Source organism: Arachis stenosperma, chromosome 10 (genome assembly GCF_014773155.1).
Source record: "Arachis stenosperma cultivar V10309 chromosome 10, arast.V10309.gnm1.PFL2, whole genome shotgun sequence".
Classification (NCBI taxonomy): domain Eukaryota; kingdom Viridiplantae; phylum Streptophyta; class Magnoliopsida; order Fabales; family Fabaceae; genus Arachis; species Arachis stenosperma.
Window position 1 is genome coordinate 27,166,229 of NC_080386.1, and position 10,781 is coordinate 27,177,009.

The 10,781-nt window shown below is 38.7% G+C and overlaps 1 non-coding gene across 1 annotated transcript; it reads right to left on the reverse strand.

The window, feature by feature from the left end:
* Positions 1-7,340: 7,340 nt before the first annotated feature.
* LOC130958939 (small nucleolar RNA R71) lies at positions 7,341-7,448 on the reverse strand. Its single transcript, XR_009078039.1, has one exon. It is a non-coding gene; the product is annotated as a small nucleolar RNA R71 (small nucleolar RNA).
* Positions 7,449-10,781: the final 3,333 nt, after the last annotated feature.

A 10,781-nucleotide genomic window follows, 5' to 3' on the forward strand; every position in this document is an offset into this window, starting at 1 on the left:
TCCATAACTTCTCTCTAGATTCACAACGCTAAATGCCGTGACGTCAGTGCTAAATGTCAAATTGCGTCCCACTCGCCATTCCATGCGGAAGTCTCGGCACTAAGCACCAGGAAACCGGTGCTAAATGCCAGACGGGCAACAAGGAGTCATGAATTACATCAAAACTAGTGCCAAACACCACCGAAGTGGCACTAAACGCCAAAGTCACAGCCCAGGACCCAAAAAATCATTATTAATGATAAGATTTGATTGCAAAAAAAGGGAGATACATTTGGATACTGGGAATAAAAGATTTTTCTTTAAAAAGGGGAAGAAAGAAATGCACAAGGGGACTCTCTCTTCCGTCTTGCATTCTTTTTAGTTTTAGGTTTTACACATTAGATTAGGATTTCAATTTTTCTGCACTATGGGCAACTAAACATCCATTGTTAAGGTTAGGAGCTCTATTTATTTTGATGGATTAATATTATTGTTCTCCTACTTTTTATTTATGCATTAGTTTCTATTCAAGAATTGGTTTTGTTCTTCATCCTAAGGATTATAGTATATTGGAAAATAACCCTAATCTAAATTGAATCCCTTTGAATCTTGAAAAAGTTACATCATTGGAATTAAATCTTGAAATTTTTTTTCTCATAATTCTTTATTATCTGGATTTAATGTGATACGTGACATATAATCATATTATTTCTAGGTTCTTAAGAATTGTGTGGCTCTTAAATTAGAGGTTGAACTTAACCTTTTAACATAATTAATTGATCAAAAAATTAACGGTTGATTAGGTTAGAAAAGATTGAATTGACAATGAATTGAAATTCAATCACTTAGGATTTGCCATGAATTATATCATTGCATGATCAAAGTAGATAGCAATAATTGTTAATCGTGAAATTTAAATATCTCTGACACCTTAACTATCTTTATCATATTATTTTCTTAACCAATTTTAGTTTATTCTTGTTTAATTTTCTGCTTTCAATATTATTTACTATTGAAACCCTTATTTTTGATTGTTTGACTAGAATAATTAATTGATCATTGCTTGCTTAATCTGTTAATCCTGATGGGAACGATAACCCACTCCCGTGGTATTACTTGATACTAGCCGGTGCACTTGCCGGTAGTTTATGGTTTGCATAATCCGCATCATAAATGGATACATTGTATTCTTAGACAATAACAACTAAGCTTTATCTCACTAGATGAATTTGGTTATGATAGCTAAGACAAGACAAGAAAAATAGAAAAAATCATGAAAAATGTCGACCAGAATAAATCGTGAGAGATTATTGAAGAAAAAGCATGTATGATTCAACCAAATCCCAAAGAAATGAATCCAATATTGAATAATTGACCAGAATATTTATGAATAGAAAAAAGGCTCTATATCTACATAAGAAATTTTATGCACTCTGTACACATACATATGGACAAACCTAAGCAAATTCAGCTGAAGCATTTCATTGAACATGTTGAGTGCTAATAAAGTCAAAAGAAAATAAGAGAGTGTAAAGAAAAATAGCAAAGAAAACTTGAGGATATAATCATTATGAAAAATTGTAGCAAAATATAACACTAACAAAAAAATTACAATAACTTCAGCACAACAAACCCTAAATAACAACAAAGAAGTTGCAAGAAAAATATACAGTAGAAGAACAATCAAATACTCACTACTACTGTTCAATATTATGGTTGAAAGAGAAGAAATGGTTACCAAAAAGAGGGGATTAGGGTTCGCATTCACAAAAGAGGGAAAGAGAAAGGACAGCGTGGGGGATAAAGATGGCGAACTCGAACGGCAATAGTGAATGATGAATTCAAATCACGATGGTGATGAACGGAGAACGGCGAACTCGAACCACGACAGTGATCGACAGCGAACGGTAAACGGAAACTGCAATAGGGGAACAGTGAACAACAAACTCGAACCACGACAGCAAACGGAAAACTCGAACCGCGACGTGAGAATAGTGAATGGCGGAATCGAATCGCGATGGTGAACAGCAAACGGCAAACTCGAACTGCAACGGTGAACTTGAACGGCAAACTCGAACCGCAACTATGAACCTGAATGGTGAATGGTTGTTACTTTCTCATCTCTTCTTCTTTCATCTCCATGACTGTAGCGTGAATGGATTTTTGTAAAAACAGATTAAAAGAGAAAGGGTGAGACTCTAAGAGAGATACTACAGTGATAGTTAAAAAATTTATAAGTATAAATGTCACTATATTAAAGAATAGAGACCCTTAAAATAAAGGTCACAGATCAAGTGTAACTATACGTTGAATTTGGTGTAGTGATAATAGTCCCTAAGTTCACAATAATTTCACCATAACAATCCTTCACATACAATATCGTGTATTGAAATTAGTCCCTGTATCATACTATCACTAACCTATACCAATTAGATTACAAGTATAGAATTATCACGTAAGCATTTTAGGAAAAGAAGTGAAGTTAGAGGAGTACCTTTTGTATATAAAAAATAAAGCTCCATCCATGGGTCATGTAGTCACCAAAATCTTGGTATAGCAACTCTAGGAACCACATCCAGTTCTCCTTGTTCTTTGTAGCCACAATTGCCCATGCAATGATACATATGTGATGGTTAGCAAATTGTTCAACAGCTGATATGATTTGCCCTCTAAAAATAATCTTTAAGAAAGCACTTTCAAGTCCAATTAGTGGACGACACTTAGCCTTAAAACCAGTCTTTTATCTATTTAAACAGACGTACATTTTTTCAAAAATTAAATCACCACTAAGCAAAGGGTTTGTGTGTAAAACCTGAGAAAATTAAATTAAGTTAATTAATTAATTAAAACTATGTTAATTGTGATTAAGACACTCAAAATATGTAAAAATATTAGAATTTATAATTTATAAATTTAACGATAAAATTTGGATTAAGAAAATTAAATTGAGCGCAAAAATATAATTATTTTGGAAAAAACGCGTACTAGCGTTAAAACTTTTCGTACTGTCTTAAATCTGTTCGGTACTGCGAGTGAAAAAAATTAAAAATATAGAAGTAATGAAAAATCTTTAGAATAGAAAATGAGATACTTATTATAAAGGTTTTGGCTCAAAGTTAGGCTAAACAAGTCAAAAATCACCAAATGGGCCCATGTTAGGTCCAAAACCCAATGCCACACATGTATAAACTCATAACTTAATGAAATTCGGTACTCACTTTCCATTTTGAGAGAGAGAGAGAGAGAGAGAGAGAGAGAGAGAGAGAGAGAGAGAGAGAGAGAGAGAGAGAGAGAGAAAGAAAACCTTAACTTCCATCACCTTCAAATCACCATAACTTTTGCTATGGAGCTCTGATCGCTGCACTGTTTATGGCCACGTGATGAGCGGATAATTTGTATACTTTTTGGCATTGTTTTTAGTATATTTTTAATATGATCTAGTTAGTTTTTAGTATATTTTTATTAGTTTTTAGTTAAAATTCACTTTTCTAGACTTTACTATGAGTTTGTGTGTTTTTCTGTGATTTCAGGTATTTTCTGGCTGAAATTGAGGGACCTGAGCAAAAATCTGATCCAGAGACTCAAAAGGACTGCAGATGCTGTTGGATTCTGACCTCCCTGCACTCGAAGTGGATTTTCTGGAGCTACAGAAGCCCAATTGGCGCGCTCTCAACGGCGTTGGAAAGTAGACATCCTGGGCTTTCCAGCAATATATAATAGTCCATACTTTGCCCAAGATTTGATGGCCCAAACCGGCGTTCAAAGTCACCTCAAGAAATTCCAGCGTTAAACGCCGGAACTGGCACCTAATTGGGAGTTAAACGCCAAACTGGCACTAAGCTGGCGTTTAACTCCAAGGAGAGTCTCTACACGAAAAAGCTTCATTGCTCAGCCCAAGCACACACCAAGTGGGCCCGGAAGTGGATTTTTATGTCATTTACTCATCTATGTACTAGTTTTCTATAAGTAGGACCTTTTACTATTGTATTAGGGACATCTGGGTAGCCATCTTTGAGTTTTATGCTATCTTAGATCATTGGGAGGCTGGCCATTCGGCCATGCCTAGACCTTGTTCTTATGTATTTTCAACGGTGGAGTTTCTACACACCATAGATTAAGGTGTGGAGCTCTGCTGTACCTCGAGTATTAATGCAATTACTATTGTTCTTCCATTCAATTCCGCTTGTTCTTTTACCAAGATATCACTTGTTCTTCAACATGATGAAGGTGATGATTGACGCCCATCACCATTCTCACCCATGAACAAGGTGACTGACAACCATTCTTGTTCTACAAGCATCTGAGGCTTAGTGAATATCTCTTGGATTCCTGATTGCACGATGCATGGTTGATCGCCTGACAACCGAGTGCTCGCCTGACAAGCGAGCCAACCATTCCGTGAGGTCAGAGTCTTCGTGGTATAGGCAGGACCTGATGGCAGCATTCAAGAGAATCCGGAAGGTCTAACCTTGTCTGTGGTATTCTGAGTAGGATTCAATGATTGAATGACTGTGACGTGCTTCAAACCTGTACCTACTGGGCGTTAGTAACAGACGCAAAGAGTGATTCTATTCCGTAGGGGAGGAACCAAACCGGTGATTGGCAGCACTGTGACAGGTGTGTGCATTAGCTTTCACTGCGCGGATGGGAGGTAGCTGCTGACAACAGTGAAACTCTACACGAGCTTGCCATGGAAAGGAGTAAGAAAGGATTGGATGAAGGCATTAGGAAAGCAGAGAGACGGAAGGGAAGGCATCTTCATACACTTGTCTGAAGCTCTTACACCAATGATATACATAAGTATCACTATCTTTATCTTCTATGTTATTTTCGTTCATCATCATATACATTTGAGTTTGCCTGACTAAGATTTACAAGATGACCATAGCTTGCTTCAATGCTAACAATCTCCGTGGGATCGACCCTTACTCACGTAAGGTATTACTTGGACGACCCAGTGCACTTGCTGGTTAGTTGTGCGAAGTTGTGTAATGCCATGGAATTGAACCACCAAGTTTTTGGAGTTCATGACCAGGGATTATGAGAGTTGTGAAAAGTATTGTTCACAATTTCGCGCACCAAGTTTTTGGCGCCGTTGCCGGGATTGTTCAAGTTTTGAGCAAGCTTTTGGTAACAATGCCTGGGATTGTTCTAGTTTGGACAACTAACGGTTCATCTTGTTGCTTAGATTAGGTATTTATTTTTTTCGAAATTCTTGAAGATGAATTCTAGAGTTTCATGATGATTTGTTGAAATCTGGCTGGCTGAGAAGCCATGTCTAATCTGATTGGACCGAGGTTTCAACTTATCACCACAAGAGCTTGTTGATTCTCATCAATTTTGCTCTTGGAGCAGTGATCTGCTAAGATTTGGCTGACCTTTGGTCATGTCTAGTGTTTTGGACCGAAGCTTTCTTTGAAAGCTTGGCTGGCTGTGAAGCCATGTCTAATTCCTGGACCGGAGTCTTAGACTAGCATTGCACTGATTCCTGGAATTCTCATCAAGGATTTTGATACTTTTTCTCACCTAATTTTCGAAAAACACAAAAAAAAAAACACAAAAAAATTTACAAAATCATAAAAACCAAAAATATTTGATGTTTCATGCTTAAGTCTAGTGTCTCATCTTAAGTTTGGTGTCAATTGCATGCATTCATTCATATGTCTTAAGGATCCTCAAGTAATTCTTGATGATTTTTGTGTTCTAATCTTTGAATTCTATTGACTTGAAGCATTTTGTGTGTCTCATATGCATTCTCATATTGTTAGTGTCAGTAGTATACAAACTGCTAAGTTTGGTGTCTTGCATGCATTGTTAATTGATTCCTTTTGCATTTTGATTATTAAAAAAAAAATCCAAAAATATTTTTAATTTGTGTCTTTTCAAGTCAATGATACAAAGAATTGAAGATTCAGAACATACTGCAGAGGAATTATACAGAAAAAGCTGAGCATTCAAAAATGCCCAGTGAAGAAGGCAGACTGGCGTTTAAACGCCAGCCAGGGCACCTGGTTGGGCGTTTAACGCCCAAAAAGGTAGCATTTTGGGCGTTAAACGCCAGAATGTATACCATTCTGGGCGTTTAACGCCAGGATGGTGCTAGGAGGAAGATTTTGTTTTCAAAATCAATTTTTTTCAAGTTTTCAAAGTTTTTTAAAACCAAATCTTTTTCAAATCATATCTTTTCAATCAAATGTTTTCAAAATCAAATTCTTTCCTTTTTCAAAGATACTTACCAACAATTAATGATTTGATTGAACATTTTTTGCCTTTTCTATTAAGAAAGGTTTTATGTTTGAATCATATCTTTTCTTGATTAGGCAAGTCATTAATATTTTTTTTAAAAAAAATCATATCTTTTCAAATTGTTTTCAAATCATATCTTTTCAAATTGCTTTCAAATCATATCTTTTCAATCACATCTTTTTAAAACCATAACTTTTCAATTAAATCTTTTTAACCACATCTTTTTCAAAATAGTTTTCAATCAAATCTTTTTAATTTCTAATTTCAAAATCTTTTTCAAAAAAACACTTGATTTCTTTTTCACTTTTAATTTTCGAAAATTATCAATCAAATTTTCAAAATGTTTTCAAAATCTTTTAAATGAATTTTCGAAAATTCTCTTCCCTCCTTCCCACATCCTTCTATTTATGGAGTACCACTCCTTCTAAATGCACAATTCGAACCTTATCTAATTAAAGTTCGAATTCTTCTTCTCCTTCTTCTTTCTATTTCTCTTTTCCTCTGAAATTTCAAGGAATCTCTATACTGTGACATAGAGGATTCCACATTTCTCTTGTTCTCTTCTCTTTCATATGAGCAGGAGCAGAGACAAAGGCATTCTTGTTGAAGCTGACCCTGAACCCGAAAGGACCTTGAAGAGAAAACTAAGAGAAGCCAAAGCACAACTCTCTTTAGAGGACCTGACCGAATTCTTCAAGGAAGAAGAAGACATGGCAGCCGAAAACAACAATAATGCAAACAATGCAAGGAAGGTGCTGGGTGACTTTACTGCACCTACTCCTGATTTCTATGGGAGAAGCATCTCTATCCCTGCCATTGGAGCAAACAACTTTGAGCTTAAGCCTCAATTAGTTTCTCTAATGCAACAGAATTGCAAGTTCCATGGACTTCCAATGGAAGATCCTCATCAGTTCTTAGCTGAGTTCTTGCAAATCTGTGACACAGTCAAGACTAATGGAGTTAACCCTGAGGTCTATAGACTGATGCTATTCCCTTTTGCTGTAAGAGACAGAGCTAGAATATGGTTGGATTCTCAACCTAAAGAAAGCCTGGACTCTTGGGAAAAGCTAGTCAATGCCTTCTTGGCAAAGTTCTTTCCACCACAAAGATGGAGTAAGCTTAGAGTGGAAGTCCAAACCTTCAGACAGAAGGATGGAGAATCCCTCTATGAAGCTTGGGAAAGATACAAACAATTAATCAGAAGATGTCCTTCAGACATGCTTTCTGAATGGAGCATCATAGGTATTTTCTATGATGGTCTCTCTGAACTATCCAAGATGTCTTTGGATAGCTCTGCTGGAGGATCTCTTCATCTAAAGAAGACGCCTGCAGAAGCTCAAGAACTGATTGAAATGGTTGCAAATAACCAATTCATGTACACTTCTGAAAGAAATCCTGTGAACAATGGGACTAGTCAGAAGAAAGGAGTTCTTGAGATTGACACTCTGAATGCCATATTGGCTCAGAACAAAATATTGACTCAACAAGTCAATTTGATTTCTCAAAGTCTGTCTAGAATGCAAAATGCACCAAGCAGTACTAAGGAAGCTTCATCTGAGGAAGAAGCTTATGATCCTGAGAACCCTTCCATGGAAGAGGTGAATTACCTAGGAGAACCCTATGGAAACACCTATAATTCTTCATGGAGAAATCACCCAAATCTCTCATGGAAGAATCAAGAGAGACCTCAACAAGGTTTCAATAACAAAAATGGTGGAAGAAACAGGTTTAGCAATAGCAAGCCTTTTCCATCATCTTCTCAGCAACAGACAGAGAGTTCTAAGCAGAACACTTCTGACTTAGCAACAATGGTCTCTGATCTAATAAAGACCACTCAAAGTTTCATGAATGAAACAAGGTCCTCCATCAGAAATTTGGAAGGACAAGTGGGTCAGCTGAGCAAGAAAGTTACTGAACTCCCTCCTAGCACTCTCCCAAGTAATACAGAAGAAAATCCAAAAGGAGAGTGCAAAGCCATAGACATGGCCGAATATGGAGAGGAAAGAGAGGAGGAGGACGCCACTGAGGAAGACCTCAGTGGGCGTGTACCAATCTCCTCTGAGTTCCTCAATGAGGACCAATGGGAATCTGAGGCTCAAAATGAGACCATAGAGATTTCATTGGACTTACTTCTGCCATTCATGAGCTCTGATGAGTATTCTTCCTCTGAAGAGGATGAGTATGTCACTGAAGAGCAAGTTGCTAAATACCTTGGAGCAATCATGAAGCTAAATGACAAGTTATTTGGAAATGAGACTTGGGAGGATGAAACACCTTTGCTCACCAAAGAACTGGATGACTTGTCTAGGCAGAAACTGCCTCAAAAGAGGCAAGATCCTGGGAAGTTTTCTATACCTTGTACCATAGGCACCATGACCTTCAAGAAGGCCTTGTGTGACTTAGGGTCAAGTGTAAACCTCATGCCCCTCTCTGTAATGGAGAAATTAGGGATCCTTGAGGTGCAAGCTGCAAGAATCTCATTAGAGATGGCAGACAATTCAAGAAACAAGCTCATGGACTTGTAGAGATGTTTTGGTGAAGATTGAAGACCATTACATCCCTACTGATTTCATAGTCCTAGAGACTGGGAAGTGCATGGATGAATCCATCATCCTTGGCAGACCCTTCCTAGCCACAGCAAAGGCTGTAATTGATGTTGATAGAGGAGAGTTGATCATTCAAGTGAATGAAGAATCCTTGGTGTTTAAGGCCCAAGGACATCCCTCTATCATCATGGAGAGGAAGCATGAAGAGCTTCTCTCAAAACAGAGCCAAGCAGAGCCCCCACAGTCAAACTCTAAGTTTGGTGTTGGGAGGCCACAACCAAACTCTAAGTTTGGTGTTGAACCCCCACATTCAAACTCTAAGTTTGGTGTTGGGAGGTTCCAACACGGTTCTGAGTATTTCTGAGGCTCCATGAGAGTCCTCTGTCAAGCTAATGACATTAAAGAAGCGCTTGTTGGGAGGCAACCCAATGTTTTATAGTTAACTATTTTCTTTTGTTATTTTATCTTTTTTGTAGGATGATGATCATAAGAAGTCACAAAAACAATGAAAAAAGCAAAACAGAATGAAAAACAGAAGAAAAACAGCACACCCTGGAGGAGAAGAAGTTGGCGTTCAAACGCCAGTAATGCTAGCTGTTGGGCGTTTAACGCCCAGTCTGGCACCATTCTGGGCGTTTAACGCCAGAAAGGGGCACCAGACTGGCGTTAAACGCCAGTAAAGGGCAACAACCTGGCATTAAACGCCAGGAATGGGCACCAGCCCGGCGTTTAACGCCAGAAATAGCTCAAAACGTGATTTTGAGCAACATTTGGTGCAGGGATGACTTTTCCTTGACACCACAGGATCTGTGGACCCCACAGGACCCCACCATCACTCTCTCTCTCTTCCCCATTCACCAATCACCTCAATACCTCTTCCCCAAAAAACCCTTCACCTATCAAATCCCATCTTTCTCTTCACCACTCACATCCATCCTTCATAAAACCCCACCAACCTCACCCTTCAAATTCAAACCACTTTCCCTCCCAAACCCACCCATAATGGCCGAACCATTACCCCCCCTCTCTCCTATATATACCCTTCTTCAACCCTTCATTTTCACACAACCTAAACACCCTTTCTTCCCCTTCTTGGCCGAACACACCACCTTCTCCCTCTTCCTCATTTCTTCTTCTTCTACTCTCTTCTTTCTTCTTTTGCTCGAGGATGAGCAAACATTTTAAGTTTGGTGTGGTAAAAGCGTTGCTTTTTCATAACCATTTATGGCATCCAAGGCCGGAGAAACCTCTAAAAAGAGGAAAGGGAAGGCAAAAGCTTCCACCTCCGAGTCATGGGAGATGGATAGATTCCTCTCAAGAGTGCATCAAGTCCACTTCTATGAAGTTGTGGCCTTGAAGAAGGTGATCCCCGAAGTCCCCTTTTCACTCAAAAAGGGTGAATATCCGGAGATCCGCCATGAGATCCGAAGAAGAGGTTGGGAAGTACTCACCAACCCCATTCAACAAGTCGGAATCTTGATGGTTCAAGAGTTCTATGCCAATGCATGGATCACCAAGAACCATGACCAAAGTGTGAACCCGAATCCAAAGAATTATCTCACTATGGTTCGGGGGAAATACTTGGATTTTAGTCCGGAGAGTGTGAGGGTGGCGTTCAACTTGCCTATGATGCAAGGAGATGAGCACCCTTACACTAGAAGGGTCAACTTTGATCAAAGGTTAGACCAAGTCCTCACAATCATATGTGAAGAGGGCGCACAATGGAAGCAAGATTCAAGAGGAAAGCCGGTTCAATTGAGAAGGCATGACCTCAAGCCCGTGGCTAGAGGATGGTTAGAGTTCATACAACGCTCAATCATTCCCACTAGCAACCGGTCCGAAGTTACCATAGACCGGGCCATCATGATCCATAGCATCATGATTGGAGAAGAAATAGAAGTTCATGAGGTTATAGCCCAAGAACTCTACAAGGTGGCGGACAAGACCTCCACTTTGGCAAGGTTAGCCTTTCCTCACCTCATTTGTCACCTCTGTTATTCAGTTGGAGTT